This window comes from Rhinatrema bivittatum, chromosome 3, assembly GCF_901001135.1.
Source record: "Rhinatrema bivittatum chromosome 3, aRhiBiv1.1, whole genome shotgun sequence".
NCBI lineage: Eukaryota > Metazoa > Chordata > Amphibia > Gymnophiona > Rhinatrematidae > Rhinatrema > Rhinatrema bivittatum.
In genome coordinates this window covers 135,282,966-135,308,567 of record NC_042617.1, presented here as the reverse complement: position 1 = coordinate 135,308,567, position 25,602 = coordinate 135,282,966, and the positions used below count along the sequence as shown (strand labels likewise).

The following is a 25,602-nucleotide window of genomic DNA, read 5'->3' as shown; positions in this document are numbered from 1 at the left end:
AGCATATTAAATTCTTTGACACTCAATACCATTTTTGAGCCTATGTTAATTAGTGTGGTTGCTATCTCAGGCCTCTTAGATATGTAGAAATATGGGTTATCAAACGAACCATAGATGATATCTTTTTATTGGACTAATTTAATACATTTGTGACTAACATTGCAGAGTTATGTTCCCTTCAGATCCGTGCAGTATGATATAGGCATGATGATGTTATCTGAATATACAATTACAAAGGTAGTATGGTAAATTTTGTTTCAAAACTGTAAAGAATTGTAGGGGAAGAAGGGGGGAATAGAAATATTTGCAGCGGGGTGAGAAAACTGAATTTCAGTTTCTATGATTTGATGTTCCAAATATGATAATACTAATGAAATAAGGATATTACTATCTAATATACTTCTGTCAATGACTAATGCCATACGATTTATTTTTCTGCAATACAATTGATAGGATTTTTATGAACTTAGTAATATAACCACAAGATCAGCATTAGTCAGCAAATTTTAATAGCAACAACCATACATTTTATTATTCAGCACATTTATAACTCAGTTTTTCCCGCAGATAAGTAGGCTGAATTAGCCATTCTGTCTGGGAGTGCATCTATTGTGGTGGTCAAGTCTGCGATGAAGAAAGCCAGAAAATCCAAACTCCATTCAAACACCCCTCTGGGGAAAGATAGTCAATATCTAGATGACTTTGGAAAGAAGGTATTCCAGGGTACAATGCTCAACACTAAGATCCAGCAGCACCACTTCTATATAATGCAGTATTTATATGAATGTCTTAAAAAAATGAAATCTGATACACAACAGCCCACAGAACATATCCTGTAGAAACAGGGTATAGTGGACATGGAAGAGGGATTGCAGCACCTACTCTGCACAATTTACGAAGGATTCAATACCTGAGCCCACACTTCGGCGGCAGCCATCGCAGTCAGAAGAATAGCATGGTTCCGGGCGAGTGCCATTCACGAGGAGGTCAACGACAAACTAGCAGACCTTCCATGTAAGGGGGATACCCTTTTCGGGGAGAAACTTTGGGAAACTGTATCCCAGCTCAAAGAACAGAGTGTAGCAGTTTCGTCACTCACATTGCCCACTGACCAAACAACGATGAAGCGTTACTATCTACCCTATTGGAAGCCATTTTATCCTAGACACTCCTATAGGCCATTCTCCTCATAGAGGACTCTGCCATATCAACAAAGACTGCAGTCCCAGCAGACTCAGTCTCGAGGACGGAATCATTCTCAGCGAACATCAAAGCTGCTACAGCCTGTTAGTCAAAAACCCCAACAGTCTTTTTGAGCCTGAACAGGCCTCAGCTACAAATGCACGTTGGAGAATGCCTTCTTTCCTTTTTTCAGGAATGGCATCAGAACACATCAGATCGTTGGGTCCTCAACATCATAAAGAGTGGTTATTGCCTAAAATTCTATACAGTTCCACGGTTCCCACACTTGGCTCCACTTCCACGAAAGGAAGGGGATGTTCCCCTCCTCCTTCAGGAAATCCAATCACTGCTTCATCAACAAGTGATTCAAATGCTGCCACGTCATCAACAGCTCCTGGTATTTTATTTCCAATACTTCCCCATTCCCAAAAAGAGTGGAGGCTTACGTCCAATTCTAGACCTCCGGGCCCTGAATCGATACCTTTGGTGGGAGAAATTCATGATGACTTCTCTGAAAACCATTTTACCTTTTCTACATCCCAATGACTGGATGTGCTGTCTGGACCCAAAGGATCATATACCCACATACCAATGCACCCCTCTTCCTAGCGCTACCTTTGTTTTCAAGTCAGCACCCAGCACTACCAGCACAAAGTTCTATCATTTGGCTTCTCTACAGCATCCAGGATATTCACAAAATGCCTAACAGAAGCTGTGGCCCACCTTTGGAAACAGGGAATAAAGCTTTTTCCCTTCCTGGATGACTGGCTTCTTATAGAAACATAGAAACGCAGAAATGATGGCAGAAGAAGACCAAACGGCCCATCCAGTCTGCCCAGCAAGTTTCGCACTTTTTTTTTTCTCATACTTATCTGTTACTCTTGGCTCTTAGTAACCTTTTGGTTCTATTTCCTTTCCACCCTCACCATTAATGTAGAGAGCAGTGTTGGAACTGCATCTAAGTGAAATATCTAGCAGTTAGGGGTAGTAACCACTGCCATAAGCAAGCTACACCCATGCTTATTTGTTTACCCAGACTATGTAATTCAGTCCTTGTTGGTTGTTGTCTGTATATAGATCCACTGTTCTTCATTCCCCCTGCCGTTGAAGCAGAGCGTTATGCTGGATATGCATTGAAAGTGAAGTATCAGACTTTCTCCCCTGCCTTTGAAGCAGAGAGCTATGCTGGTTATGCGTGAAGTATCAGACTTTCTCCCCTGCCGTTGAAGCAGAGAGCTATACTGGATATGCGTGAAGTATCAGACTTTCTCCCCTGCTGTTGAAGCAGAGAGCTATGCTGGATATGCGTGAAGTATCAGTCTTTCTCCCCTGCCATTGAAGGAGAGAGCTATGCTGGATATTCGTGAAGTTTCAGTCTTTCTCCCCTGCCGTTGAAGCAGAGAGCTATGCTGGATATGCATTGAAAGTGAAATATCAGGCTTATTTGGTTTGGGGTAGTAACCGCCGTAACAAGCAAGCTACTCTCCACTTTTTTGTGAATGTAAATCCTTTTTTCCACATTTCCTCTTGCCATTGAAGCTTAGAGCAATGTTGGAGTCGCATTAACCGTGTGTATGTTTATTGAATATTTATTAAATGTTTATTAAACATACACACAGTAGCAAAAAAACCCAGAACTGATCTGTGCCCTCCAAATTCAAATAACTTGCTTAGAAAGATTGGGCTTCATCATAAATTATGAAAATTTGCACCTTGACCCTTCTCAAATCCTATAGTTTGCTGTTAGATGGAGAAAATTAATATAATTTGTCATTTATTTGATTATTTTTTGTGCTTTTCGACACATGGAATTTTGGAAAGAATTATATAAAAGGGATCCATGTCCATCCATCCATCTGTCCATCCTTATGCACAATAACTTTCTAAATAAAAGGGACAGAAATTTACCAAATTTGGCTTGTATAAATAAAATGTGATTATCTTGGATGAGTTTGAAAACCATAAACATCAGGTCAGTATTTTCAGAGAACCATGTCTCCCAAGAAAATCCCCATTGCTTTCTATGGAAAACTGTTAGAGCTATGGAATGTTGATCACTGCTCCAGGGGGAAAGTCCCTGCAGTCAGTTTGGCCCAGGACAACACAGGCAGAGAGACAAGGAAAAATACCTGAAGCAACTGGTGATTGATGGCAACAAATGGCACTTTTAAAGCCACTTTCCCAAAGTCACACACCAACAGTTCACCTTACAATGCCTCCACACACATCCCACACCCCCTATACCCATATGCCCTTACATACATATACCTCCATGCTTACATACCCACATATGCTCCCATACATTCCTACAACCTCATATCCATTATACTCACACACAGTCACTTCAACACCCCGACATGTTTATCCACACATGCCCATAAACCCCCTAACACTCATTCCCTACTTCCCATACACCAAGTGCGTACCACTCACAGCCACATCCACACCACACATACACACAACCGTACATACCTCTATCTACCTGCCCGTCCTTCTCTCCACACATCCACATACACCATTCCTACACACTCACTATGCACAAACGCATAATCCACATTCTCCTAAACTCAGCACTCCAACCCATGCATATACATATAATCTCCCACACTCAGATACCCATGTCAACCCCCCCCCACACACACACACACATACACATCCCATAAATACCACCTATACCTCTCAAACACATATAATCCCCACTCTTTAAACACACCTCCACCACAAATCCCCAATCACCCCACCTTTCTGCAAATCTATGCTGGAAAGTATTCCTGAAGCTATGCCTCTGCATGCTTTACCTAATTATTTTACAATATATTCTTGTTGGGAATTCATAGTTGAAATATTTTTAAATATCCTTTTTCAGTTGCTAATATTTCTGCAGAAAATGTTAGCATTTAAATGTATGTTGTGGGGACACATTCTGTTATTTCTGTCTTCAGAATAAAATATTTCCTTAATATCACCTGTCAATAAGAATAACTTTACCATTAGATTGGTTGTTGGGTATGCCAATTATGTACTGTGAGCACATACTGCATATTTGATATCAGTGTAATAGGATCATCTGTCAAAAAACCTAAAGTGCAGTGCCCAATTATGGCTCCATTTGATACAGTTCCATATATTTAAAATTGCTCTTAGATTTTTACTATCATGTCATTTTTCCAATTCTTAACATATTACAAGGGACATTGGCAATTACAACACATTTATATCATGCAATCATTCCTGTCCTTTATCTTATGCTTTTTCTATTGTGTTTTATTTTCAAATTACCTGTTAATCATCTTATACAATGAAGAAAAGGTTGCTGCATTATAGCATTTAATCACTTGACAGAATATCGATTCTTTGGTTTAGAAATTCAACATTAGATAAATATGCTTTTCTCTCACTGCTACTGACCAGTGCTTTAGCTAATGGGTATCCATCGCACAATAAGTTTCCACTCACCCTTGAAAAAGTAGATGTAGGAGTGATTTAGCCTGCCTGGTATAACTATGTTCTGGCAAGGAGAGGAAAAGGGAAGAAATTTTGCAAACAATAACCATAGACTAGCCTAATAAGCACAATTCTGTTCCGCTGTCTCTGGTAATTTGATTACTAGTTAATGCAGCTCAGTAGCTTATATAGTATACATCCACCGAATATATTTATAGGAGAGAAAAACAATTTTTATGATGGTTTTGATAAAGTTTCATCACTATAAATTGGTCACTCACTGGTCTACGGTGTTCCTGTAATCACACAGATTTGCATTCTTGCTCAGTACCATAATTGTGCCCTGTTTTAAACAGAGAAAAATGACTGCCCATCTCTACAATCCCTACTACTCCATCAGAGATCCCCTGTGCTTGTCCCATGTTTTCTTGAATTCAGATACTGTCCTTGTCTCCACCACCTCCACTGGGAGACTGTTCCATGCATCCACCAGCCTCTCTGTAAAGAAATATTTCCTTTGATTACACCTGAGTCTCCCCTATTTCAACCTCATTCCATGACCCCTTGTTCCAGAGCCTCCTTTTGGTTTAACTAGATCTGCCTCCTAAGAATTCAAATGTCTCTATTATATCTCTCCTATCCCACCTTTTCTCTATGGTATACCATGTTTAGATCTTTAAGTCTGTCTCATACGCTTTACAATGAAGAATACTGACCATTTTTGGTAGCCAGCCTTTGGACTGATATCATCCAGTTTGTCTTTTTGAAAGTGTGGATTCCAGAATTGGACACAGTATTCCAAATGAGGTCTTACTAGAGACTATACAGGAGTAATGTTGGTCACTGTGGTCATAGATTTACACTGACTGATGTTTTATATGAATATGCAGAACTGCGGAACTGCAGAACTGCAGAAAGCTGCAGAATGCTGACTGGCTTGCTGATGCAGTTCACTTTTCCTTATTAATATTTTCCAACAAATTAGTTGTCTCAGATAAAACAATATATAAAGTATAAAAAAATATGAACTACAAAAAAATTTTAAAAATTAAAAAATGTTTCCCTCAAAAAAATAGCAAGTGAGCAATTTCATGCAAGTTAATAATAAGTTTTCCCTTTTGTTTGTTTGTTTTATATGAATATGCAACAGTATTATGGGCCTCGCTTGCCTGGCACTGTCACTGGCTGTTCCAGTACCTCACTACAGCTGCTGTCAAGTCATGCATGTGCCATTAATTTTGTACAGCCAGGCTCTTTGCATTATGAAAGAGAGCATATGTGAAGGTGATGCTACTGGACCCTATTAGATTAGTAAATGGTGTAGTGCGGCTGGCAGCTATCTCTTGGAGTGCTGGTATGGTGTGGCAATATATCTCAGATTAGCAATTGCATTTTCAGCTTTGGGTTGGTAAAGATATGCTCTCTAGATAAGTGCTTTTTTAATTACAAAATGAAAAACTTCAAAAATAACTGGGACTGTGACAATGAATGACCTATGAGTAACCTATGATGCATAAGTTCAGAATTAAGACACATAAAATATGTGCTGTCAGCGTCCAACATTATGATGGTCATACAAAGTATAATGTGATATTTTTTGTCACTTAAGCTATAGAATGAATAATCTTTTTTTTTTTTTGCAGTTTATTGTGTGCACTAAAACTTTTTATGAATATGTTGCATTATGAGCCTTACCTGCCTATCACTAGCTGTTGCTATAAAAACAAAAATGTTCACTGTGCCAGTGCCTACTCCGTTACTGGCTGTTGTCATTCTGATTCTGTCATTCAGTCAGATCCATACTTACTCTGAGTTACCCCCAGTAACAGTAGGACTGGCACAACAGGGAGTCACTGTGGCAAAACAGTCGTACTCTATGTGGTATTAGTTATGAAAATGTAACACTAGCATATGCCTTCTAGTCTGAGTATATATTGTAGTTCATCTGGGCTGAATATATCTTCAAATAATGTGCAAAACATTTCAGAGCTCTTCCAGAACTGTTTCTCTACATGGCTGACCATGGCTAAGTGCAGGAGAATATCTCATATCTCCTGCTACTAAAGGGCCTGGCAGTACCTAGAATTATGCTACCTGATGTAAACTATTAGGGAAGTATCTTATGATGCATGCCCATTCTTCCACTGACAGATGGTAGAATCATGCTCTTTGCAGTGAATTATAACAGAGATGTGCATGGTGATATCTAAAATAGGTCCATGCCCAAAACCTTTCTTCAGTACATACCACTGGCAGATGTGGGATGGCCTCTTTTGTCTCCTTCTTCTTTGCCATCTCACCCTTGCCATTGGCTGGGCCTGTCCCCTCAGTAGACATATACAGAGAAAAAAAATTGTTTTGGTTTATTTATTCATTTTGTAGGTCACAATCATTCATTTAGTTCTTTGAAACAAAAAAAATTGTTTAGTCATTTTATTCATTCATTCCTTTCCCATTAAAGTGGAGAGGGAAGCAATGTAGCCTATTTTGGGATCCCATATTAGGGTTTTCTAATCATTTCTAATGAAACTTGTGTGTAAAGACTATCAGAAAGGTGAGGGCATGCCAAGCATCAAGACTGTGTCAACATGGCACTGAAAGTGGCATAGACAAACAACGGGTCAAAATGTTACCAGCAGTGGCCACAGTTCTCCAAGGCACCATAAGAGGAGCAAAACAGCAGCAAGTGGCCAGAAAACCTCAAGGCTCCAAAAGTTAAACAAAGGGCACAGACAGCAGTAGCATAACCCCCCCCCCCCCCCCCCCCCCCCGCCCCCAAGGCTGCACTAGAGGAGCAAAGCGGCATCAAGTATGGGATGAACAGCACAAGGCACCATGAAAGGGGAAAAAAACTGACAAAGCAGCTGAAATAGTGACATGAATACTCCAAAGCATCATGAGAGCTGCAAAGCAGCCACCCACTCTGACAAAAACACCACAAGGCTCCAAATGAGGGGCAAAGAGCACCAACTAAACTGGTAGAAAGCCCAAGGTTGGGAGAAGCCAAAGGAAATCCCTGGAGGAGGCCTGATCTTGTTTCCATATGGCATCATTAGGGAAAGGGGCTGGCTGTTCAGGCTTGGAGTTGGTCTTCCCCTCTGCTGTAGCTAATCACAGCCTTGTCAGTATTGTCTGCCTCCTCCACCTCCTCAATAGAGACTAAGATGCTACTGACTGAAGGTGCCAAATTCTCTTCATCCACTAGCTGTTCAATATCCCATGATTCATCGAATCCAGGAATGATTCTTCTTCTGAATCAGGGTTTACAAATACTGCCCCCATTACCTGATGAGCAGAACCATAGTCCTGATTCTGGGTGATGCACTTCTGAAGCCCCTGCTTTTTGAGTTGAGATAGTCCCTAAAAGGCTAAATACTGGATGAGACTAATAATCGTAAGATCTGTAACAGGAGGGAGTTTGAAGAAAAAGTCCAAGAGGGGATAAAACTATTAAAGATTATTTAGTAAGGTTAGCATAAAGCATTGAATTGAATAGTATACCATAAGGTAAGGGGTTTCTAGATATCCATAGCAGAAGACAGCCATACCAGAGACAGCCATAGTTGAAGACAGAAGCCATAGCAGAGATAAAAACACCAAAAGATACCAAGAATGGCTTGGAGCAGTAGCAGCTACAGCTGTAGCAATAGAGATTATATTCATAAATGGAAGATGCAGAGCTATGCAGCAAGAGTGGCAGAAAGGCCCCAAGATGTACAGTGCAGGAAGAAGAATGACATCAAAAGCCCAGGGCACAAAGAGGAGCAAAGCAGTATCATGGCATGAAGGGCCCAAGATTCTATAAGTAATGTAGCAAATATGCAAAGCATCATATTGTCAGAGCAAAACCAAGAGTCAGCAAGTACCATAAGAGAAGGTAATTTGATGAAAACCTTGAAGACAGCCAGAGCAGAGAGAGTCACCCAAAGTTACCAAGAATAGCTTGGAGCAGCAGCAGTGCTCCAGCAGTGGCACTGGAGATTAAAATTATAAATGATAGGCGCAAAACAATGCAGCAAGAATGGTGGCACTGCTTAGCAAGCAAAGTTAGACTATTTGGCAGCAGCACAAACTGTCTACTGGCTAACTAGTCTATTTAGTATTCTGTACTTCTATATTTGTACTTGTAAAAATGTCTCTCACGAACTGTGTATATCTGCTGAGTCCATACGCACATGCACAAACTATGAGAAAGAGAAAATACAGATAAGGCTCTGAAATTAATAGTAGTGCAGATTAGAAGACAAGACAGCAGCATACAGAGTGAGACAGAAAAACAGAATGACATAAAAAACCCCAAGACAAAGAGTTCAGGTAGGGAATCGCAATCAGCACAAAGGCATCACAACCCTCAAGATTCAGAGTGCAGGTAGGGTATCACAAAGCGCACAGAGGAATCAAAACCCCCAAGACTTAGAGTATGGTCAGGGTAATAAAAACAGCATAGAGGAATCAAAACCCCAAAGCATCATGAAAGGGATAAAGGGAACCAACAGTAGTTCTATGAATATCTGAAAGCAAAAAGGGCACCAAAGAGCAGCAAAGGCAGCATAAATTTCCTAAGGGACCTCAAAGTGGCAAAATGGTTCCTGTCAGGTATTCTTGGATGAAAAATTTTGATCACCTGCCACCACCTAATATGGCAGGTACTCATACTATTTTTTACATTTTCTTCATCACATTAAACCATTTTTGAAACTTTCTGATTTAAAGACACTGACACATTCTGTCATCTTTAGGTGTATAGATTAATGTGATGCTCTATTACATGGCTTCTCCTCACAACAACTTAAATGTTTACAATTAGTACATAATGCTGTAACCTACACTGGCTTCCCATCTCATCTTCACTCCAGTGTCTTCATCTGCCCTTGCCTCTTGTCTGGCCTGCCGCCTTTGCCGTTTCTCAGCGGCAGGTCTGAAAGGTCTTGGAATGATTGGAGGACTACTCAGAGGCCAACTTTGCATGGTTGGTCTCACTGAGGCTGCGCAGGTCGGCTGGGGTCTGGTCTCCGCTCTATTCCCAGATGAGTGTCAGTCTCACCGCAAGGGCACACACCACTTATTCCGCAATGGGGAGCGCCCCCTAGCACTCCCTCCCATCAGATGGCAACAGAAAGTAGTCTGTGTGATGATTTTCTCACAATAATAGTAATGATATTCAGACAATTTGATGTCAAGCCCAGAAGACAAAAATTTCAGCCTGTTTGGTTTTTGACAGAATTTTTAATTTCCTCCAGATTTCTTGAATGAATCTTTTGAAAATTCATTCACATTCAATGCAAGTTCACAGGAATCCACAATGAGCTTGCCTACCATGGACCCTTCAAATTGGGAGAATCTTTTTGAAATTTGATGCAAATATGCTGATTAAAGGGACTCATATTAGTTATCTTTAAAGTTCAAAAACAAAATTAAACAAAGCCACAAGCTTCTTGCTGGTTTGTCAAATCAGTCACTGGCTTATATTGACAAGCTCTCACATCTCTGCTGTCGAGGCAGTATAAGCCAACCAAATCAAGTGAATGTGAGATAATTTAGAACTCTCTTAGTAACAGTAATACACCCATAGATTCAGGACACTGCTGGAAAAATACTTATATAATTTCCAAAAGTAATGATTTAATGGTAACATTGTAATTGATGTAAGGTAGGTATAACTACTGAGGACATGCACTTTTGGGATGCTGCATGATATACAAAAAAACTGACTTTTTCAACTTTTTTCATCAACGCATATCCCCTACAGAGGATATTTGGAAGGGGGAGAGGGGAAAAAGAGGAAATGAACTAGCTAATCTGATTGAATCTTTTGTTTTTTTCCAGTCTGTGAGGGATTACTTAGAGGTGAGGATTGTTTGAATTGAGCATAAAGTAAATAAATGCAAACAATATGAAATAAATATGCACTATAAATCATTTAATTTCAGTAAGTAGCTTTGTCCTATCTAAAAATACTGACGATAAAGCCATTCGTTGTTCATAAAGACTATAGCTAGTTGGTGAAAATAAATGTCAACATTTTTAAACAGATAATATATTGTATCATGTACCTAATATCTTTTTCTAATTTGGCTGCAGGTTGTGTGGAGGAAACTTGGAGATGCTGCAGGTTCATGTCCTGGAATTAGACAACATTTATCCGGAAACCAGTACAAAGGACCAATGTAAGAGAAGTTGATGGCTGCCTCTCTCCGATGAACTTTGAACTGCCAATGAAAGACAGAGCAAGTGGATCATTTTACTCACATTAAGCATTAGGCTGACAATGGGATAACTGGACTTCTTAAATGTACAAGCAACTTTACAGAAAACATTACAGCTCTTTTATGATATTTTCTCATGCTAGAATGGTGTGCTATTGTATTGAATCACATACTGTCTTTTATGGTGCATTTCCTATTAATCCTCTGTTACCTATGACAGTCTTTTTACTTCAAAGATTAAGAATGACTCACAGATTTTAATTCCACTTAAAAATGTAGGACCAGAACTGAAAATTTTACTGCATATCTGAAATTTTTCCCTACAAAAACCCAAATTGGTTATTGGTCAAGTAGAATGCATTCAAATTGACACATCTCCAATGTTTCAGTTCCAGAATTTTTTTCAGTCTTAGGGTAGACTTTTTTTTCTTGCTTGATTGGCAAAAAAAGTAAAAACTGTGGGGCAGATTTTAAAAGTTACATGCACGGCCTACATTTGTGCACTCTACCCGTCGCGCACAAATGTACGCCCGATTTTATAACATGCGCACATAGCTGTGCGCATGTTATAAAATCAGAGGTCGGCGCGTGCAAGTGGGTGCACACTAGTGCACCTTGCACGTGCCGAGCCCTCAGGAAGACCAGCTGGCTTTCCCCATTCCCTCTGAAGTCGCTCCAAAATAGGAGTGACTTCGAAGGGAACTTTCCTTTCCCCCCCACCTTCCCTTCCTTTCCCCTACCTGTCCCACCCCCCAGCCCAAACCCCCCGTACCTTTGTTGTGCGCGATCCCCCAGCACAGCGGTAAAGGGCCGCTGTGCTGGAGTCCTCAGCCATGCCTCCTGGATCACCCAGCCACACCCCCAGAGCTCCCCACCACGCCCTCAGACCATCTGTCCCGCCTCTATCCCGCCCCACCCCGCCCCCTGCCCGCCCATTCAGAAAAGCCCCAAGACATACGCACGTCCTGGGGCTTTATGCGTGCCGCCAGGCCTTTTGAAAATAGGCCTGGCACGCATAATCCCTCTACGCACGTAAATCCTCCTGGATTTACGCGCGTAGGGCTTTAAAAATCTGCCTCTGTGCCTTCAGTCATCACAGTTTTCAAGAAACTTGGAGGTCCATATTGAAAAGCATTTAGTTGGATAACTCAGACATTGTCCTACAAGATGAAGATTTGGGCACAATAAATTCTAGCAGAATAATAAGACAGATGGATAGAATTTAGCTGGATAAGTTAGGGGAATTCTGGGGGTGTAACTGAGAGGCGCTGAGTTAGCTGGATATTTTATCCAGCTAACTCTGCTTGGCCAGTAGACCTGTCCTAAAATTAGCAGGATAATAGTTGGATATATTCAGTGGCATGGCTGCACCGCTGAATATATGGGCTAAGTTAGCCAAATAAGATTATCTAGCTGAATAGTTAAGCTACACAGTGGCTGAATATGGCCTCTCACACTCCAGAAACCGACAGTTTATGATATGGTAGTGATTGGTACTGAGGTAATTTACAGCTGAAATGTTTTTTAAAATACTTGCATTCTGAGGTGCTAAAAGACCATGAGATCTCCAGCCAGAATGTAGCAAAGAATCAGTGGAAAATGGTTTTTCTTTCTAAATAAGTCCTGAAAGATATAATTTTAATTCACATCTGTTGAAAAATATACATTGAAAAGAGGAACTATGCCTAATGATTTTGCTCTTAGATACTTATATTTAACTACTTCAAAACCAAATGTGAATTTAATTTTTCAAGTTGGAAGAAAAATAATGTTTCTTATTTAATACAGATGTTTCAGTTTTATGTTGAACAAAAAAATTCTATATAAAATTCTAAAATTGCACTGTAGTTATGAAAAACTTATTTTGCCTAGCTTTCTTTGAAAAACAAGTTTTATTATAATCAAAGCATGTTATTCATTGTGCAGATGCTAACAGCTCTTGTTCAGGTTTGGTGAGTTTTGACCTTGAGATGCCCTAGATGTGCTTCATTTGATTCTGTTGTGAATATTTAAATGCTATGATAGATATGTGGTATATATCTAAATACTATGATAGTTTTTTAAAAAAAATATGAATATGCAGCAGGTGTAAGGCAAAATGCCATTGCTTCACTTTTTAATGTAGTTTTAGCATAAAAAATAGGAATGCTACAATTCTGTTTGGGTTTATTCTTGATTTCTGGCATTTGATTCTAAATGTTAATGTATTCATGGTTTTGCCTTTTCTTTTGCTTCATTATTTTCAAGGTTTGTTATATGTTGTATTATTGATTTTTTTGTAATGGCATGTAAATGGCTTGTTCTACACTTATCCGTTATTGTGATGTAAAATTGCCCTACAGATATAAAATGTTCTCATAAATTTATTTCCTCTATTAGTCATAGAGATATTTATAGCTATTTTTTTAATGGATAATTTTTTCTAAATCATGTTGGATTTCTGCATTATTGCAGAGTTCAGAAAAGAAATGCCATTTGTGAATCCCATGCATATGAAAAAGGAGCAAACTACTGAAAAGGTTTGGCATTTGAAAATTTGTTGCTTGTGAGAGTTGCAAGATTGAAAGCAGTGGAGGCTAAAGCCCTTTCACTACCCACGGAGCATGTATAGAGGAGGGAACAGCAGTGCAACCTTCCCCATTCTTCTTGGTCAATGTGCCTCAAACCATTCCTTGAGGAGATACATCTGGAGGTAAGATGGTGATTCGATCTGTAGAGACATTCATATTTTCTTCTCTTATACTAAGACTTGTGAGAAGGGTGACAGTTCATTGCAGTTGAGTGGGTGGATTTTAGTGCCTATTTGTAGCTGGAGTGTACTTAGTCTGAAACCACCACACGATCTCCAATAGACTAACAAAAAGTCAGCAGATAGTAGTGATTTAAGTCAGAGGCATTGTCATGGGTCAGCCTGAGGGGTCTGTATGCACTGATTTTTAGCTCGGGTCCCCTACCCCTAGCAGCAGGGTCATGCCCCACCTACATCAGCTGCTTAAAAGTGCAGGAGTTAGAGAGTCGGGAGGCATTGGAATCACTACCACTTTATAATATCTCTCATCTTCAAGAAGACTAACCTGAAAGGGAAATATCACTGTCTTTGGGCTACATATGTAAAAGTTTGAGGCTATCAAAGTCTTTGTTTAATTTTAGTAGGTAATTATTTGTCACCTCTTCTCTCAGCCCCTTTAAAGTTCAGGAAAGCCTGGACTAGGATGGAAGCCTACTTACATAATAGCTCTTCAGCATATATAGTAACTCAATTATTAGGCAATATTGTGCTTCTTATTGTGCCTATTAAATCATAACATCCACAAACACTCTCTTTGGAGTGGGCAACAGCACAATTATTATTTTTCAAATACCTCTTTTATTCAGTCTTTGTGAAAAATAACATACAAGAAGTGACATACATTTGAGACTCTTGTAAAATCCACATATTGCATCAATACATCATTAAAATCAACATTCATTCATACTCATCCATACCATTCTTATACATCCTTACACTCGGGTAGATTTTATAAATTTACGCGAGCACGTAAAATAAATAAAAATACTTTATCATGCAATACAAATTATAAGTGAGGTTTTTAATATAAATTGTTTTTTAACACAGATTATTAAGATGCAGAAACTGGTTAAGCACAATACATAGTTGGAGATTTAATGAAGATCATCGGTGTCTTTTTTCAAAAACGGCAAAGAATTTATGATTGTCGTGTGAAACAGATCACTTGCAGTTTAATGGTTTAAGATTCCCCTGAAGAAGCCGGAAGGCAAAACTAGGGCCCGGTTGGGACAAATTAAAACTATATATTGAATTGCTGGTACCATGTTATTTGTGTTGAGATTGTGAGTATAAGAACAACGTACATTAATTGGTAAAATCTGTATACTGAGACTGTGAGTATAAGAACAATGTACATTAAGTGGTAAAATCTGTATAAATGTGAAAAAATGGAAGGCTATGTAGTTAACTTTATATAAATTCTGCTTGGAGGGTTTAAAAGCTATTTTTGCACAGAGTGTGAGGATGTATAAGAATGGTATGGATGAGTATGAATGAATGTTGATTTTAATGATGTATTGATGTGATATGTGGATTTTACAAGAGTCTCAAATGTATGTCACTTGTTGTATGCAATTTTTCACAAAGACTGAATAAAAGAGGTATTTGAAAAATAATAATTGTGCTGTTACCCCACTCCAAAGAGAATGTTTGTGGAGGTTAGGATTATATATATATATATATATTTGCCCTTTCAAAATTGCTGCCCTTACCGGCTAATCTGCCACCCCACCAACTTCTAGTGCCCTAGGCCACCGAATACCCTGCCTAATACTTCCGCCGGCCTTGTGTAGGAAGCTGGCCACCGTGCCACCCGTGTTAAATTTGGGATCCCAAAAAATTCAGTTGTGGCTACATCTCTAATTTAAGCTGAATTTAAACTTCAAATTAAGGGCCTTATTTTTCAGACGGATCGCACACGATAAGGGATGTTTCGCACGCGAAAAGTCCCTTATCGCGTGCGATACCAAGATGGGGGCGGAGTCGGCCTCGGAAGAGGCGGAGTTGGGGCATCACCGGGGCCAACTCTGCGAAGACGCCATGGACGACGAAAAGGTAAGCCCCTTTTCGCATCCTAGTTCGTGCCCAATAGTTACACCTTCTATGGTGGTGCTATTGGGTGCGAAACCGGCAGCAATCACACCGCGGTGGTGCAATCGCTGCCGGCTAGCGCAGGACCGCCCCCCGTTTCGGCTGCCCGCCCCTCATTACCTAAAGTATTGCAGGTCTGCGATACTTTAGAAAATGAGACCCTAAGACATGAAATGCTTAGTGGCTAGTTAGTTAATTCCAATAGCAAACAATGCCCCAGACAAATGTGACTAGTAATATTATTAAGAATTCAGTGTTATTATTATTATTATTAATAATAATAAAAATTAACAAAATAAATATTTGAATATTTACAACAGTTCTTTTGTTTGTCAGTGCAGGATATAAACAATCCATTTGCAACAAAAAAAAGTAAGATAATGTAATGTACTCATGTTAAAATCTAAATTCACCTTAATAAATCAAATGATGGCTATAGATTATTTAGTTATGTGCAGAGGCACAATTTTTCAGTTTTATTAATTTATTAATTTCAGTAAATTTATTAATTTCATATTAATTTCATTTGTTTCATTAGTTTCAAATTAAAAAAAAAATGTTTCTTTGTTTCTTTTTTTTTTTTTTGTTTCACATTAAAGTCAATGGGGAAAGCAAGAGATGTGCATCGTTTTTTGTGTTCGTGTCTTTCTTCGTTTTTCAGCCGCCATGGAAAATGTCGGGTTTTTTCGGTTCGGGTCTTTTTTTTCGCGAAAAATCGATTTTTAGTTAGTGCGCGCTAACCGTTAGATTTTGTTACTTTTTGTTACATTTTGTTAGTTTTTGTTAGTGCGCGCTAACGGGGAGTTAGCACGCACTAACGGGGAGTTAGCGCGCCCTGACTCCCGTTAGTGCGCACAAATCGGAAAAACGAATTTTTGCGAAAAAACAGGAAAATCCTGATTTTTTTAGGGCTCCCTGAAACATGCCGAATTGGACAATTTCGTTGCAATTTTCCAATTCGGCAAAAACGAATGCACATCTCTAGAAAGCATGTAGCCTATTTTGAACTGAAAATTGAGGTTTATAATCAATTCTGAAGAAATGTTTGGGTTTACAAGGTGAAAGAGAACTTTAAGGCACCAACACTGCACCAAAAGTGGCATAATTAGACTAAGGCACCATAAAGGGACAAAAGGATACCAGCTTAAGAACATAACAACATATGAACATAAGAATTGCCATACTGGGTTAGACTGAAGGTCCATCAAGTCCAGTATTCTGCTTCTAATAGTGGCCAATTCAGATCACAAGTACTTGGCAGATCACAAACAGTACATAGATACTTTGTAGCTAACACCCTAACTACCTGGTTAATAATGATTTGTGGAACTTTCCTCTAAGAGCTTGTCCAAGCCTTTCTTAAACCAAGCTATGCTAACTGCCTTTACCACATCTTCTGACAATGAATTCCAGAGATTAGTTATGCATTGAATGGAAAAATATTTTCACATTTGTTTTAAATGTGCTACTTACTAACTTTATGTAGAGTGCCTGAGTCCTTGTATTTTTTGAAAGAATAAACAACTGATTCACATTTACCCTTTCTATTCCACTCATGATTATATAGACCTCTATCTTACCTCTCCTCACCTTTCTCTTCTCCAAGCTGAAGATCCCTAACCTCCTTAGCCTTTCCTCATTGGGGAGCCATTCCATCCCTTTTATCATTTTGGTTGCTCTTCTCTGTACTTTTTCCAGGTGATTTTTTTTAGATTTGATGACCAGATTGTTCACAGTGTCTAGGTGCAGTCTCTCTATGGAATAATACAAAGGTATAGGATATTCTCTGTTTTATGCTCCATTCCTTTCCTAATAATTGCATTATGTTTGCTTTTTTACCACTGTCACACACTGAGCTGTTGCAGGAGTTCTCCAAGGCAACATAACTGGAGCAAAGCAGAATCAAGAATGTCAAGAACACACCAAGGCTTCAAAAGGGTGCACCGATAATAATGGAATGAACCCCCAAAGGGAGCAAGAGAGGGACAACATGACATCACATGGCATGTACACACTAAGGGCCTTATTTTCTAAATGTATCGCACGCGGTAAGGGACGTTTCGCACGCAAAATGTCCCTTTTCGCGTGCAATACCAAAATGGGGGAGGAGTCGGCCCCGGAAGAGGAGGAGTCGGGGCGTCCCCGGGGCCGACTCCGCGAAGCCGCCGCAGATGACGAAAAAGTAAGGCCCTTTTTGCTTCCTATTTCGCTCCCAATAGCTACACCTCCTATGGTGGCGCTATTGGGTGCGAAACCGGCAGCGATCACACCGCGACGGTTCGATCGCTGCCGGCTAGCGCAGGCCCGCCCCCCATTTCGGCCCCCCGCCCCTCATTTCCTAATCGCAGGCCTGCAATACTTTAGAAAATGAGGCCCTAAAGCACCATGAAAGGGATACAAAGTAGCAAAAGTGGCAGAAAAAACCCAGGCACTGATAGAGGGACAAAAAGGCACCAAGCTCCCTTCCATCACAGCGCAACAGATTTGCCAAGGCCTCCGAGCGTCCCAATGCTCAAGGCCTTCACCGCAATGTAACACCAGGGTTCTGAAAGAACTAAAAAATGAAATTTCAGACCTATTAGTAAAAATTTGTAACCTATCATTAAAATCTTCTATTGTACCTGAAGATTGGAGGATGGCCAATGTAGCTCCAATATTTAAAAAGGGCTCCAGGAGAGATCCAGGAAACTATAAACCTGTGAGCCTGACTTCAGTGCTGGGAAAAATTGTGGAAATTGTGTTAAAGAATAAAATCACTTAACATTTAGATAGACATGGTTTTTGGGACACAGCCAGCATGGATTTACCCAAGGGAAGTCTTGCCTCACAAACCTCCTACATTTTTATGAAGGGGTGAATAAACATGGACAAAGGTGAACTGGTAGATGTTGTATTTGGATTTTCAGACGGCATTCGACAGAAGGCCCCTTATGAGAGGCTTCTAAGATAATTAGAAAGTTGTGGGATGGGAGGCGATATCTTTCTGTGGATTGCAAATTGGTTTAAAAGCAAACAGAGAGCAATATTAAATGGTCTGTTTTCACAGTGGAAAAATGTAAACAGTGGAGTGCCTCAAGGATCTGTACTAGGACAGGTGCTTTTAAATATATTTTTAAATAATCAAATGGGGCACAACAAGTGAGGTTCTTAAATTTGTGGATGAGGCACAATTATGCAGAGTAGTTAGATCTCAAGCAGATTGTGTTAAATTGTAGGAAGACCTTGTGAGATTTGAAGATTGGGTGTCAAAATGGCTGATGAAATTTAATGTGGTTAAGTGCGAAGTGATGCATATAGGGAAATTTAATGTGGGTAAGTGCGAAGTGATGCATATAGGGAAAATAACCCTGCTATGGTTACATGATGTTAGGTTCCACATTAGGAGTTACCACCCTGGAAAGACATCTAGTCTTCATGATGGATAATACATTGAAACCGTCGGTTCAGTGTGCTGTGGCAGACAAAAAAGCAAACAGAATGTTAGGAACTATTAGGAAGGGAATGGAGAATAAAATGGTGGATATCGTAACGCGCTATATCGCTCTGTGGTGAGACTGTACTATGAATACCATGTGCAGTTCTGGTTGCTGCATCCCAAAAAAAGATATAGTTGCACTGGAGAAAGTACAGAGAAAGGCGACCAAAATGATAAAAGGGGATGGAACAGCTCCCCTACTAGGAAAGGCTAAAGAGGTTATGGCTGTTCAGCTTGGAGAAGAGTTGGCTGGATAGAGGTCTACAAAATCATGAAAAGACTTGAACTAGTAAATGTGAATCGGTTATTTACTCTTTTAGATAATACAAAGACTATATATATATATATATATATATATATATATATATATATATATATATATATATATATATATATATATACACACAAAGGGGCAGATTTTCAAAGGGTTACGCGTAACCCCGAAAACCTGTCCCTGCACGCGCCGAGCCTATTTTGCATTGGCTTGGCAATGCGCACAAGCCCTGGGACGCGCGTATGTCCCAGGGCTTTGAAAAAGGGGTGGGAAGGGAGCGAGGCGCTTGTCCAGGGGTGGTCTGGGAGCGGGACCGAAGCCTCCGGCACAGTGGCCATGCAGGGGGTTCACGCGCCGGCACTTGGCCGGCGCGCGAACCTGCACAGAGGCAGGCATAAATCGCAAAATAAAGGTAGGGGGGGATTTAGGTAGGGCTGGGGGGCGGGTTAGATAGAGGAAGGGAGGGGAAGTTGGGGGGGTGCGGAAGGAAAGTTCCCTCCGAGGCCGCTCCGATTTCAGAGTGGCCTCAGAGGGAACAGGGAAAGCCATCAGGGCTCCCCTAGGGCTCAACATGGGCAAGGTGCACATGTGTGCACCCACTTGCTCGTGCCAACCCCGGATTCTATAACATGTGCGTGGCTGCGCGCGCATGTTATAAAATCAGGCGTAGATTTGTGCACGCTGGGTTGGGCGCACAAATCTACACCCGCGTGCATGTTATAAAATCGGGCCCTAATTTTTACTCACTGCTGTGCAGGTACTGAATGAAAAAGACACATCAAATAAAAGTTAACCAAGTTTATAAATGGTTGGGAACATTTTATTTTGAATGATAGAAAATATGATCACATAGAAAAAAATAATTTACTTAGGGGAAATATGATAACACCATGGACCTGATTCATTAAGGTGTTTCTTCCTATCGTATGTCTAGAGGGAATGAGCTTAGTGAATCAGACCCTATGTATAGTTCATGGATTATTTAATGTCATTTCAGTAGGTCAAACCAGGGAACACAGATTTAGACCAAATAAGGGTAACAAAATCTCACATAGAAAAACATTTCTTCACAATACAACTGATGAGAGTCTGAAGCAGTTTGCTATAAAAAGCTTAATAAGCATTCAATAGAAAACTAAAAATAATATGAACAAATTTCAGGCTGCTAAAACCAATAATTGAAAAAAAGAATGAAAGTTATTGTCTTTAGTCAAATATTAATAGCACATCTAAAATACTAAAGTAATTGAGCATAATAAATATTTTCTTCTAGTCTAAAATTATGTATATTATGTAATGAACATGGAAATGACTGTATAAAAAAAACATTGTTAACATTTATGTGTGGCTCTTAATACAAGACACCTCTGTTTCCTATAAATGTAAAGTGTAAGATGGTCCCAGTGAATACAAAATAATATTCTCCACCCATGCCGAACAATCACCTCCTAGTTTGACTATGATTTCTGAATTGTGCACTCAGCAGTTAAAATATTAAAGATGCAATACACATACATTTATTACAATGTTTATTTGATCGAGAAGATAGCTGAATCATGGAATCAGAGATGAATAAACAGAATTATGTATTAGCTATGATTGAAAACAATCACATCAAAATACATTTGAAATTAGAATGGAAACCTTATTTTAAATCCATTTTTCTGGGTTCAAAAATAGATTGGGGATTTTGACAACCCCTCTGCCTCCCCCCCCCCTCTCTCTCATCTCCTGAAAATACCTGAAGTGCATTGGGCAGCGTTTCTTAATTACAATACTAGGAGTTTAAATATGTATTCTTTTCTTTCCATATTGTTTTGGTCTTTTTCTCCGTGCAACCTGTCATTATCAGTCAAGTCTTAGACAAAAGTAAAATAAATTGCCAATATAAAAGTAACTTGTATTCACAATGACGAATGTGTTATATCTAAACATCTGTAAAAGTTATTCCACCATAACACTTGTGATAATGGTTTTTAACTGGGATTTGGAGGGACTATGGATTGAAATTGATTGTACTGTAATCATTGTGTTTGTTGGCATTATTGATATGCTTAATTGTATGGTCTCAAGTTGTATATCGCTCTGGGTCTTTTTTTTGAGAAAAAGTGATTAATAAATTGAAATAAATAAAATATAAATAAGTAAATAAAATTGCTCAAGGTGAGGTGCACTAGTGATCCTACAGAAGGGTGGATGCATCTGGGCTGAGCACAGCATGGGACCACAATGAAATGATCTCTCATTGCATAAAATTATTGCCCCCTTCTCCAGTTTTTAAACATTGCATAATTGCTGGCCAGGTAGAAGCAGCAGATGCATCATCAGGAGAGGGAGGGAACACTGAAGTAGCATTGAGCGCTGCACAAGGAGGAACCAGGAGCTCTAAACTGTTTGTGTGCTATTTGACTGATTTGATTTCATAGTAGGGGGATAGATCTCAAAAGAAATACAATAAAGGGGATGAGATAAAATTTAAAGGTGTTATTCATTAAAGGGAATATTTTAAAACCCATGTGTGCACATCCACGGACATGCCAATTTTATAACGTGTGCATCTCCTTGCGCACGTTATAAAATATGATTCATGTATGCACACGCATGTGGGAGGGAACTTCCCTATACCATTTCCTGGTCTGCCTCCCTTTTCCCCTCTCCTCTCCTCTCCTCCCCTCCCCGATCCCTAACCCTACCTAGCTAGCGTACATTTTTTTGTTTTCTTACTTACTGCTCCTTCTCATGGCCCTGTCCTGGCTGGCTCCCACCCCTCCCTAACCAGACCCCTCCCCAGGCCCACCCCTTTTTGATGGCCTAGCACTTCTACGTGAACCCGGGAGATGCGGGCATGGCCGGGCCATTTCTAAAATGTGCTCGGCATGTGCACGGCCCACCACCATACACATATCTCCCATGTTTTATGTGAGCCGAGCTTCGAAAATGTGGGTGTAATTAAATAGAAAATAAAAATATAATGGGGTGGGTTTAACCTCATGAGTGAGCACCAATGGGTTAGCTGGAGTGAACATTAGCAGCTGTGCTTAGGTGAATAGCTACTGCAGAGCCAGTGCTAGCATTGTTACTGCTCTGTGGGAAAAGTGTCTGTGCTGCCCCTCCCCCCCAATAGCCAATAACGAACACATAATAGATACTGTCCCAAGCCCTTTTTCTCCACCAAAAAGAAGCCCTACTCCTTCCGCAATTGAAAATATGAAAACATACTCCCCCAAACTTATTTTACCCCATCCTCAGGTCCAAAATTTCTAAATTGTGAAGGAATGATCCCCAGGTGCTCCTTCTCCTCCTACCGATATATAAAATTGATGCCGGCTGGGTCCTGTAGCCAGTGCCAGTTTGTTGTACAGAAAAACTTGCACTGCTGTTGTGTCAACCAGAAATTCCTGAAATAAAAAGACACTTGGAACCCATATAGTACTATTGTAATGCATCTTAGGTATGGGTTTGGACCTTGGACAGCCAACAATATAGTAAAAATCCCATACCAAAACAGCAAGCACTCAAACAGGAACAGCCTTATCTATGAAAAAGCAAATATTACAGCAGACCCTGAAACACCCTTTAGGAAAGCTGAACAAACCAGTCTGCTCTAAATTCCTACATAGAAACTATACATGCTAGTAGAATATCTCACCTCACTTACACATGCAGAACACAGACAGACCTTCACCAAATACAGAATAAAGAGACTGTAAAGTATAAATAGAAATGTATAGACAAAAACTGAACTGGAAACTCCAATAAGCTAGACTGTATATTATGAAGCAATGGAAAAACAGAAACATCACCAGACATCAGAAAACAAAACAATAAAATCAGGAAATATAAATCAGTTATAATAAACTATTCTAATACAAAAAATATTGCCAAAAAGATGACAAATAGAATAACATCCAGTAATTAAGAACTCATATAAAAATTTTTAAAAATTTCCAAACAGCAATAAAATTTTTCAAAATAGCAGACACATCAAACACCCAATAATTAAAACAAGAAGGTAAAAACACCCTGCTTCCCATACCTGAAAACATTTTATTTCAAGACACCTTGAGCTTGTTATGGATTAGTGGGAATGTCAAAAAGTTTTCAACCCCCTCCAAGTCAGGCTCCTATTCACATGCAAACACACAATTCCCCCTCCCCCCCACACACACACAAGCTCCTATTCACACCCAACCAGCCTCCCACCTCAGGCAGGCTCCCATTCACAACCAACCAACTAACCTACCCACTCAACTATCCATCCATCCCAGGTAGGTTCTCATTCATGACCAACCCGCCCACCTATCCCAGGCAGGCTCCCATTCACAACCACTTATCCCAGGCCTGCTCCCATTCACATACACACACACACACACACACAAATACACATCCCTGTAGGCAGGCTTCCATTCACACACACACACATACACATACAATCTCTATGCCGGCTGGGTCCATGGGTTTCTCCTGCTGCTGCCGCTGCTGCCATCCTGTGCCTCATTCCTTGGAGGAGAGCAGGATTCATCACAGAGCTGTAAGAATTCTTCCTGCAGCTCCTCCTTGTGTACAGGCCAGTCCTCGTTATTCAACACTCGCATTGCTAGCATCTCTTGAATGTTCATCTCATGCATTGCACGCACATAGGAGGCTCATAAATAAAATGAGAAGCTTGGGAGTAGGTGCCAAGGTGGTGGAGTGGTATACTAACTGGTTGATTATCAGGAAGAGAGAACTGTCTTGTGGAGTGCCACAGGGATCAGTTTTAGGTCCGATTCTGTTCAATATCTTTGTGAAGAATATTGCAGAAGGGATAGAAGGTAAAATTTGTCTATTTGCAGATGATACTAAGATCTGCAGTAGAGTGGACATGCATGAAGGAGTAGAGAGAATGAAAAGTAATTTAAGAAAGCTTGAAAAGTGGTTGAAGATTTGGCAGCTGGGATTCAATGACAAAAAGTGCAGAGTCATGCATCTGGGTTTCAGTAATCCAAAAGAGCTGTATATGATGAGGGTGAAAGACTAATGTGCACGGACTGGGACCTTTGGGTAATCATGTCTGGCAATCTGAAGGCAGTGAAGTAATGTGACAAGGTGATAGCTAAAGCCAGAAAAATGCTGGATTGTATAGAGAAAGGAATAACCATAAGAAAAAAAAGTGATAATATCCTTGTACAGGTCCTTAAAGAGGCTTCATGTGGAGTACTGTGTTCATTTCTGGAGCCTTTATCTCAAAAAGGATAGAGACAAGAGAGAGGTGAACCACAGAAGGGCCAACAAAATGGCGTGGTGTCTGTATTGGAAAACTTGAGAGACTGAAGGATCTGAATATGTATACCCTGAAAGAGAGGTGATGCAGGGGATATTTCCTGAAGACCTTCAGATACCTGAAAGATTGTAATGATGCATGAACTCCAACCTTTTACATTGGGAAGGAAATAGTAGAACTAGGAGTCACAAATTGAAACTCCAGGGGGAACAGAACTAACATTAGGAAATGTTTCTTCTCAGAGAGGGTGATGAATGCCTGGCATGCCCTTCTGAAAGAGGTGGTGAGGACAAAAACAGTAAATGAATTCAAAAAGGTATGGGATAAACACTGTGGAACCCTAAAAGCTAGAGGTTGGAAATGATTTAAAGGGTACATGAGAGTAATCTGCATGGAGTGGCAGTTACTACTGAAGCAACTTTTGAAACAACTGCAACATTGCTCTTAACTTCGACAGCAGAGGGAAAAAGGGGAATTGGATTCAGATGACAGCCAAGGCTGGGCCCCGACTTTTACGGCCAGGGTACTGATATGCTTGTATGTTTTAATGTTTTTGATGTTTTAATTTTGTATGTATATTGTTACCCGCACTAAACTATGAAGATTTTGCGGGTTATAACATTTTAAAAAATAAATGTAAAACAATGCAAAAATTAGGAAAAAAGCACAGGACTGCTTCTACGGCCAAGTTCAAAAGCAAAACGTTCATGCAGCTTTGTGTGACTTATCAAGAAGGCTGCTCAGCCTATAAAAATGTTGCTAGCAGTAATTTTGTTATTGGTTTGACAGTTGCTTGGTTTTGATTGTAAATATCATTACCATTAACAGAAACAAGGGGGTAACCTGCATGGAGCAGCAGTTACTGCCATAAGAAACTTGCTGGGCAGACTGGATGGACCATTTAGTCTTTTTCTGCCATCATTACTATGTTGTTATGATCTCCTTTAGATAATCAGAACTGCAACTCAATGCATACAATGGGGCAAAATCAGCCCGTTTAATCAACCTGGGGTAAATTGGCAACCCACTCTACTGATGTGACACCAGTTTTGAAAGTGGTAACTTTGACATCTACACAACAGCTAGCATTTAGTTATT

General features: G+C 39.9%; 1 long non-coding RNA gene across 1 annotated transcript in view; it reads left to right on the top strand.

Moving 5' to 3' along the window:
* LOC115087058 overlaps window positions 1-11,298 on the top strand; it is a 123,026-nt gene extending 111,728 nt beyond the window's left edge. The window contains exon 3 of the long non-coding RNA XR_003855413.1: window positions 10,708-11,298. This is a non-coding gene — a long non-coding RNA (uncharacterized LOC115087058). The remainder of the gene's footprint in view (window positions 1-10,707) is intronic.
* Window positions 11,299-25,602: the final 14,304 nt, after the last annotated feature.